We start from the raw sequence: 8,018 nt of genomic DNA on the forward strand, positions 1-8,018 counted from the left end.
TAATTTGTTTACAAGAAACGCATATCACAACTCAAGATCAAAAATATTTGATAAACTCCAAACTAGGAACACATTTTATATCTTCAACTTCGCAAAAAAAGAATGGTGTGGTAATTTATGTAAATAAAAAGTTAACAGCTAAAGTTATAGAAACAGATGAAGATGGTAGGTTTGTAGCAATTGAATTGTCTACCGCAAATGGCCAAATTCTTCTGATTAGGATTTATGCTCCCAATCAACAACAGGACTATTTCTATAAGATGTTACATACTAAAATATTGCAATGGGATTACAGATCTATTTTAATTATGGGAGACTGGAATGGAGTAATCGATTCTAAATTAGATAAAAAGAGTTTGGCAAAGTCTAGAATCAGATTACCACAGACCTTTTTTGATATGAAAGAAGATATGGAACTAAAAGATGTTTGGAGAATACATAATCCAAAAGAACTGGACTATACTTTTTTTTCTGACAGACACAGATCCTTCTCTAGGATTGATTTTATTTTGTTGACAGATGATTTACTTGTTAAGACAAAAAGAACAAAGATTTTTCCAAGAACTTTGACTGACCATAGCCCAGTATGGATAGAAATTGAGATGGATAAGGTTGAGAGACGTTCTTGGAGATTAAATGAGAATTTGTTTAGATATGAAAAAAATATAACAGAACTTAAAAAGCATTTGAAAGAATTTTTTGAAATAAATTTGAATAAAGGTACCCCAATTGAAATTGTGTGGGATGCAAGTAAAGCTTATATGAGAGGGGTACTTATCTACATGAACTCTAAACATAGACTGTTCCGACAAAAGAAAAGATCTGAACTGGAAATAGAAATAAAGAATAAAGAACAGTTACTTATTAAAAATCCAACAGATGAAAGAATACGTAGTGCTATAAAACTTTTGAAAGACCAATTTCAAATGCTTATGGCGGAACAAGTTGCAACAAACTTACAATATGCGAAGCATAACACATTTTGTAACGCTAATAAACCGGGCAGATGGTTGGCTTACACATTGAGGAAAAAACAAAGTATACGGACTATTGATAGTATTGATATTGGAGGGAAAGAAATCTTTCAACAAAAATTAATTAAAGAAGCTTTTGTGGACTATTATACTAAATTATATGCTAAAGAGGAGGTGCAGAATGGACTTATAGAAAAATATTTAAACGATAAAAGAGTTACAAAAATTACTGATCAACAAAAGGAAAGAATGAATTATCCTATAACAGAGGAGGAGATAATAGTAGCAATTAAACAGTTAAAAACAGCCAAAGCTCCTGGCACGGATGGCTTGACTGCAGTGTATTATAAAACTTTGCAAGTTGAAATGGTGGAACAACTTAGAGATTTATTTTGCAATATTCAGCAAGGGGGTAAAATACCCCCATCATGGACAACAGCTTACATATCTTTGATACCAAAAGAACAAATCGGTCCTAAAAAACCAGAGAACTATAGACCAATATCTCTTTTGAATACAGATTATAAAATTTTTGCGAAAGTACTAGCCAACAGGTTGATGCCAGTAATTCAGAAAGTGATTCATGATGATCAAGCGGGATTTATCGAGGGCAGATATATGAAGGACAATGTAAGGCAAGTAATAGATTTATTGGAATATCTTGAGAAGAATAAACAGATCCCTGCAGTGCTGGTCTTCTTGGATGCAGAGAAGGCCTTTGATAGAGTGGATTGGAATTTTCTATTAAAGACTTTGAAAAAGATGGACTTTGGGGATCAATTTATACAGGCGATTTCGGCAATTTATCAAGAGCAAAAGGCACAGATCATTATTAATGGAAGTCTGACAACAGAGTTTAAAATTGAAAAAGGAACAAGACAGGGATGTCCGTTGTCCCCACTTTTATTTATTTTAACACTAGAAGTCTTGCTAAATACAATACGGGACTCTAATATCTTGAAAGGTATAAAGATTAGGCAAGAGGATTACAGAATAAAGGCATTTGCAGATGATCTGGTTGTTACCCTATCACAACCAATGGAATCAATAATCTTGATGAAGGACATTATACAAGACTATGGTAAAGTTTCAGGTTTTAGATTGAATCCAAAAAAGACTAAAATGATAGTTAAAAACATGACACAAGATCGTAAACATGAGCTTGAAAGGAGGGCAGGTTTTGAGACTGTACCTAAGGTAAAATATCTAGGAGTTCAGGTTGCAGAATCAAATATGAAATTGTTTCAAAATAACTATGAGGTGTTGTGGCGAGAGGTGCAGAAAGATATGGAGACTTGGAAAAAACTGCAGCTGTCTCTACTTGGAAGAATAGCAGCAGTTAAGATGAATATTTTGCCAAGATTTCTTTTTTTGTTTCAAATGATTCCGGTGCTTAAAAGTGATAAACAATTGAAAGTTTGGCAATCTGGAGTGAATAAGTTTGTCTGGAACGAGAAGAAGCCGAGAGTGAAATTGAAAATTATGCAAGATGTTCCAGAAAGAGGAGGTCTTAAACTTCCAAACCTACAGCTATATTATGATGCAGCAGCTTTAACTTTAACAAGTGATTGGTTTGGAAGGAAAAAGACTGGAATATTGAATGCAGAAAGTTTTGATCTTGAATTTGGATGGCATGCTTACTTATTTTACGACGACAAAGTAGATAAAGTATTTAAAAGTCATATACTTAGAGATTCTTTGATGAGAGTTTGGAAGAAGCACCGACTTAAATGGGATTATAAAATACCGCTATGGCTGGATCTTGGTCATACTTTGTGGAATACAAATATAATGTCACTCGGGGGGTTTTTATATAAAGAGGTTCTTTTTACAGATGCGGGCAGATGGCAGCTGAAGACATTGCAGACACTGTTGGACGAAGGGATTGATTTAACTTGGCTACAATATAATCAATTACAATTGAGATGGAAAGAGGACCAAAAAACTGGTATTATGTTGCATGAGGAAGAATTGGTTAGACATATAAGAGAGAAAGGTCCAATGCATATCAAAAGGCTTTATAATGTTTTGCTAGAAAGAGATTCAGAAACCGAATTAGTTAAAGACTGTATGATTAAGTGGGCACAGAATTTTGAAGAACCAGTGATGCTGGAAACATGGGAAAAAAATTGGGTTCAGAATGTTAAATTTACACAGTCGCAGAACCTGAGGGAAAATTTCTATAAAATGTTTTATAGATGGCATTTAGATCCCAAAAAGTTGTCATGTATGTACCCTAATGTTCAGCCAAAATGTTGGAGATGTGAATGTTTGGATGCTACGTATTATCATGTTTGGTGGACCTGTAGGAAAGTTAAGGCTTTTTGGATAAAAATTTGGTGGGTCATGCAGAATGTTTTGAAGAAAAAAATTCAATTTTCTCCACAACTGTTTTTATTGGGTATAGTTAAGGGTTTTACATTGGGTGAAACAAAATTGATATTGTATATGATAACAGCAGCAAGATTGTTGATAGGTAAATATTGGAAGAATGAAGCCTTGCCCACTATTGAGGAATGGACCTTGAAGATGGCTAGTTTTGCAGAGATGGCAAAGATTTCAGCATATTTAAAAGACTGTTCACAAGAGACTTATGAGTGGGAATGGAAAAGGTGGATAGAATACATTCACAACAAATATCAAACTAGAAAGTATCAAATAGCTTTTATTTGAAAATAATGTATTGGAAATTTTTTAATGTAATGAGGTAAAGAGAAAAATTATACAGGGGAGGGAGGGGTTCAAGTTTATATATAAGTGTTATATTAAGGTTCTTTATGATTATGAGTATGAGTATATTATAGGGAAGTCTGGGGGAGGGGAGGGTTAGGGAGGGTTAGGGAGGTTGGGAAGTTTGGGGGGGTGGGGGGGGGAAAAGGAGTGAAAATGTAATTGTAAAACTTTTGCAATAAAAAAAAAATGTTGCAAGATGTATTAAGCAATGTAATGTTACAAGTATTTAATGATTTATTATTAAAAGCCAAAATTCCAAATTCGAGGATGGAAGCATATATAACTCTTACACCAAAAGAAGAATCAGATCTACAACAAATAAATAACTATAGACCAATCTCATTATTAAATGCAGATTACAAAATTTTTGTATCAATTATAGCTGAAAGATTGAAGAGACTATTAAATGAATTTATACATCTGGATCAGAATGATTTTCTACCTAAAAGACAGATTAGGGATAATATCAGGGGTGAAATCCAGCAGGTTCTGACAGGTTCTGGAGAACCGGTAGTGGAAATTTTGAGCAGTTCAAAGAACCAGTAGCGGAAATTTTGAGTAGTTTGGAGAACTGGCAAATACCACTTCTGGCTGGCCCCAGAGTGGGGTGAGAATGGAGATTTCGCAATATCCTTCCCCTAGGAATGGGGAGGGAATGGAGATTTTGCAGTATCCTTCTCCTGCCACGCCCACCAAGCCACACCCACAGAACTGGTAGTAAAAAAAAATGGATTTCACCACTGGATAATATGTGAATTATATTGGATACATTGGAATACTATGAAGCACATCCAGAAAAGCAAATGGCATTGTTATTTTTGGATGTGGAGAAAGCATTTGATAATGCGAACTGGCAATTTATGACTACACAATTGCAAATGATGGACTTTAGGGATAGGTTTATAAATATGGTTAAAACTATATATAAAGGTCAATTCCTTTAGCCTGGACTACTGCAATGCTCTCTACATGGGGATCCCCTTGAGGAGCACCTGGAGGCTCCAACTGGTGCAGAATGCGGCCGCGTGGGGAATTATGGGAGCAAGAGGGCGCTCCCATGTGATGCCTCTCCTGCGCGAGCTGCATTGGCTTCCAGTGGTCTTCCGGGTGCGCTTCAAGGTGTTGGTCATCACCTTTAAAGTGCTCCATGGCATCGGACCTGGGTATTTGCGAGATCGCCTTCTGCCGCCGATAGCCTCCCACCGACCAGTATGCTCCCACAGAGAGGGACTCCTCATGGTGCCGTCAGCCAGGCAATGTTGGCTGGCGACCCCCAGGGGGAGGGCCTTCTCTGTGGCAGCACCTGCCCTCTGGAACGATTTGCCCCCGGAGATACAAAGGATACCAGATCTCCAGGCCATTCTCCATGCCCTAAAAACTTTTCTTTTCCATCAAGCAGGGCTGGCGTGACCCCCCTCCCCTTTTTAGCTTTTTAAGTGTAAATTGGGTTTTAATTGGATTGTTTTAAATTGTGGGCCAAAGCTATATAATTCTTTTAATTTATTTTAAATTTTGTATTAGTATGTTTTTTATCCTTGGCTGTGCACCGCCCTCAGTCCAATAGGAGAAGGCGGTATATAAATTGAATAAATAATAATAATAATAATAATAATCAGCAAAGGTGATTGTGAATGGTGAAATGACAGAAAAAGTAGATATTAGAAAAGGAACTAGACAAGGATGTCCATTATCTCCATTGCTATTCAAATTGACATTAGAAATTTTAAACAGAAAGATAAGACAAGATAAAGAAATAAAAGGGATGAAAATCAAAAAAGAATACAAACTACAAGCCTTTGCGGATGATTTAGTGTTTATCATGGAAGAACCAACAGAAACAGGTCCAAAGTTAATTGAGCAAATATGGAAAAGTAGCGGGATTGAAAATGAATAAAGACAAAAATCATAATTAAAAATATGAGAGAAAAACAAAAAAAGCAACGAATGGAGGTTAGATGTTCAAATAGTGAAGAAAGTGAAATATTTGGGTATTCAATTAATTTCAAGGTGTATAACGGTGAAAGAAGGTAATTATTATAAACTGAGAAATCAAATTGAAATAGACTTGGAGAAATGGAAAATTTTGTAATTATCACTAATGGGAAGAATAGTGTTAATTAAAATTAATATACTACCAAGAATCTTGTTTTTTTTCCAAACAATACCGATAAAGTTAGAGAAAAAATATTTTAAGAATTTGAACAGAAGGATGTGGAAATATGTATGGCAAGGGAAAAAAGCAAAAATTAAACTTCAAGATTCTAGAACTAGAGGCGGGTTTGGACTACCAAATTGGGAACTATACTATCAAGCGGCGATCTTAACCTGGGTTAAAGAATGGATTTTATTGAGAAATATGAGAATATTGACTGTGGAAGGGCATGATTTCCAACTAGGGTGGCACGCTTTTCTTTGGTATGGAAAAAACAAGATACATAGGTATTTTCAGAGCTATCACATAAGGAATGGTTTGCTAACAACATGGTAAAGAGTGAAAGAAAGACATTATATGAAGATACCAATGTGGCTTTCAACAATAGAAGCTTTGACACATCCAAATGTGATTAACATGAAAAATATTGTGAGATATAAGGATATTTTAACAGAGAAGAGAGAACTAAAACAGAAACAAGAACTAGAAAAAAAAGGGATTGGGGCAGATTGGTATACATGACTGCAAATACAATCAAGATATGATAAAGATTTGAAACAGTATGGTTTTAATTTGGAAAAATCAGAATTGGATGACATATTGATTGGGACAGATGAAAAAATTATTAAGAAATTGTATAATTACTTATTGCAAATCAGATTAGAAGAGGAAGAAGTAAAAGAGACAATGATAACATGGGCAAAAAACTTTGGTTATACGATAGAACTAGAGAGATGGCAACAATTATGGAAAAGGAATTATAAATTAACAATGGCAATTGCATATAAAGAAAATTTATATAAAAATGTTTTATAGATGGCATATGTTACCAGAAAGATTAGCAAAAATGTTTAAGAATAAATCAGCTAAATGTTGGAAATGTTTTCAATTGCCGGGATCATATTATCATAAGTGGTGGACATGTATGGAAGCAAAAAATTATTGGGTTAGAATACCGGCATGGTTAGAGGAAATATTGCACCAGCGTATAGAGTTAAAACCAGAGGCATTTTTATTGAGTATATTACCGGAAAAATATAGCAAAGAAGATACATATTTGATTATTCATATAATAACAGCGGCAAGAATTGTATTTGCATGACAGTGGAAGACAGAAAAAATCCCATCAGAAGGAGAGGTAATAAAGAAGATTTTAGAATGTGCAGAAATGAATAGGTTAACATTGAGAATAAAGATAAAGAGGAATCAGTGTATTTCAAGACATGGGGACGATTTTATGTATGGTTAGAAAAGAAATATGAATAAAAGATTATAGAGAAATAAATTAGAGAAGGTATGAGTAAATGAAAGAGAAGACAAAAAAGAAGTAGAAACCCAGAAGACACCTGTGTAAATGGAAAAGGGGAAAGGGGGGTGGAGAAAATGTTATTATAAAAATGTACATTTATGATGATATGCGTGAATTTAGTAAAATGAAAAAGTAATTGAAAAGAAAGTAAAAATCAGGATTGCTCGAATACCGCTTTAGAAAATACTAAATTGAAAATGAATACAACAATAGAGAGAGAATGGAGAGGGTTAGAGGAGAGAAGAGAGGACGGAGAGAGAGGGAAAGAAGAAAGGGAAAAGGAGAGGAAGAAAGAGAGGAGAAACAAGAGTAGGAGAGAAGGTTAGAAGGGAGCAAGAAGGGAGGTGTGGGAGAAAGGAAGGGGAAGTAGAGAAGGAAAAGTTGAGGAGGAAAGAAGAAAGAAGAAAGTAGAAGAGTAGATGGAAGAAGGGAGGGAAAGGAAAGAGGAGAAGAAGGATTGTTGTAAAACAAGGGAGATGAAATGGTAGAAGAGCAACCCCGAATATAATTTTTATTTATTTTTATTTATTTTTTTATTTGATTTATATGCCGCCCTTCTCCGGAGACTCAAGGCGGCTTACAATGTGCTCAGCAATAGCCTTCATCCTTTTGTATATTTATACAAAGTCAGCTTATTAATTAAATTGTTTTGGATGAAGATTGTATTAGTATGAAAGTTAAAAGAAAATATGTATGTTAGGAAAAGCCACTGGGTGTGTGCCAGCCTTTCAACCTGGACCCTCACTGCCTGATCCATTTGAATCAAGAAACAAAGCATCCTCCTCTAATGGATGGGTGGCACCTGCTTGCAGTGGAGAAAGCATCTTTCGGAATGAATGAGTGCTGGAGA

This window comes from Pantherophis guttatus, chromosome 10 (genome assembly GCF_059756535.1).
Source record: "Pantherophis guttatus breed Tessera chromosome 10, ASM5975653v1, whole genome shotgun sequence".
NCBI classification, from domain to species: Eukaryota; Metazoa; Chordata; class Lepidosauria; order Squamata; family Colubridae; genus Pantherophis; species Pantherophis guttatus.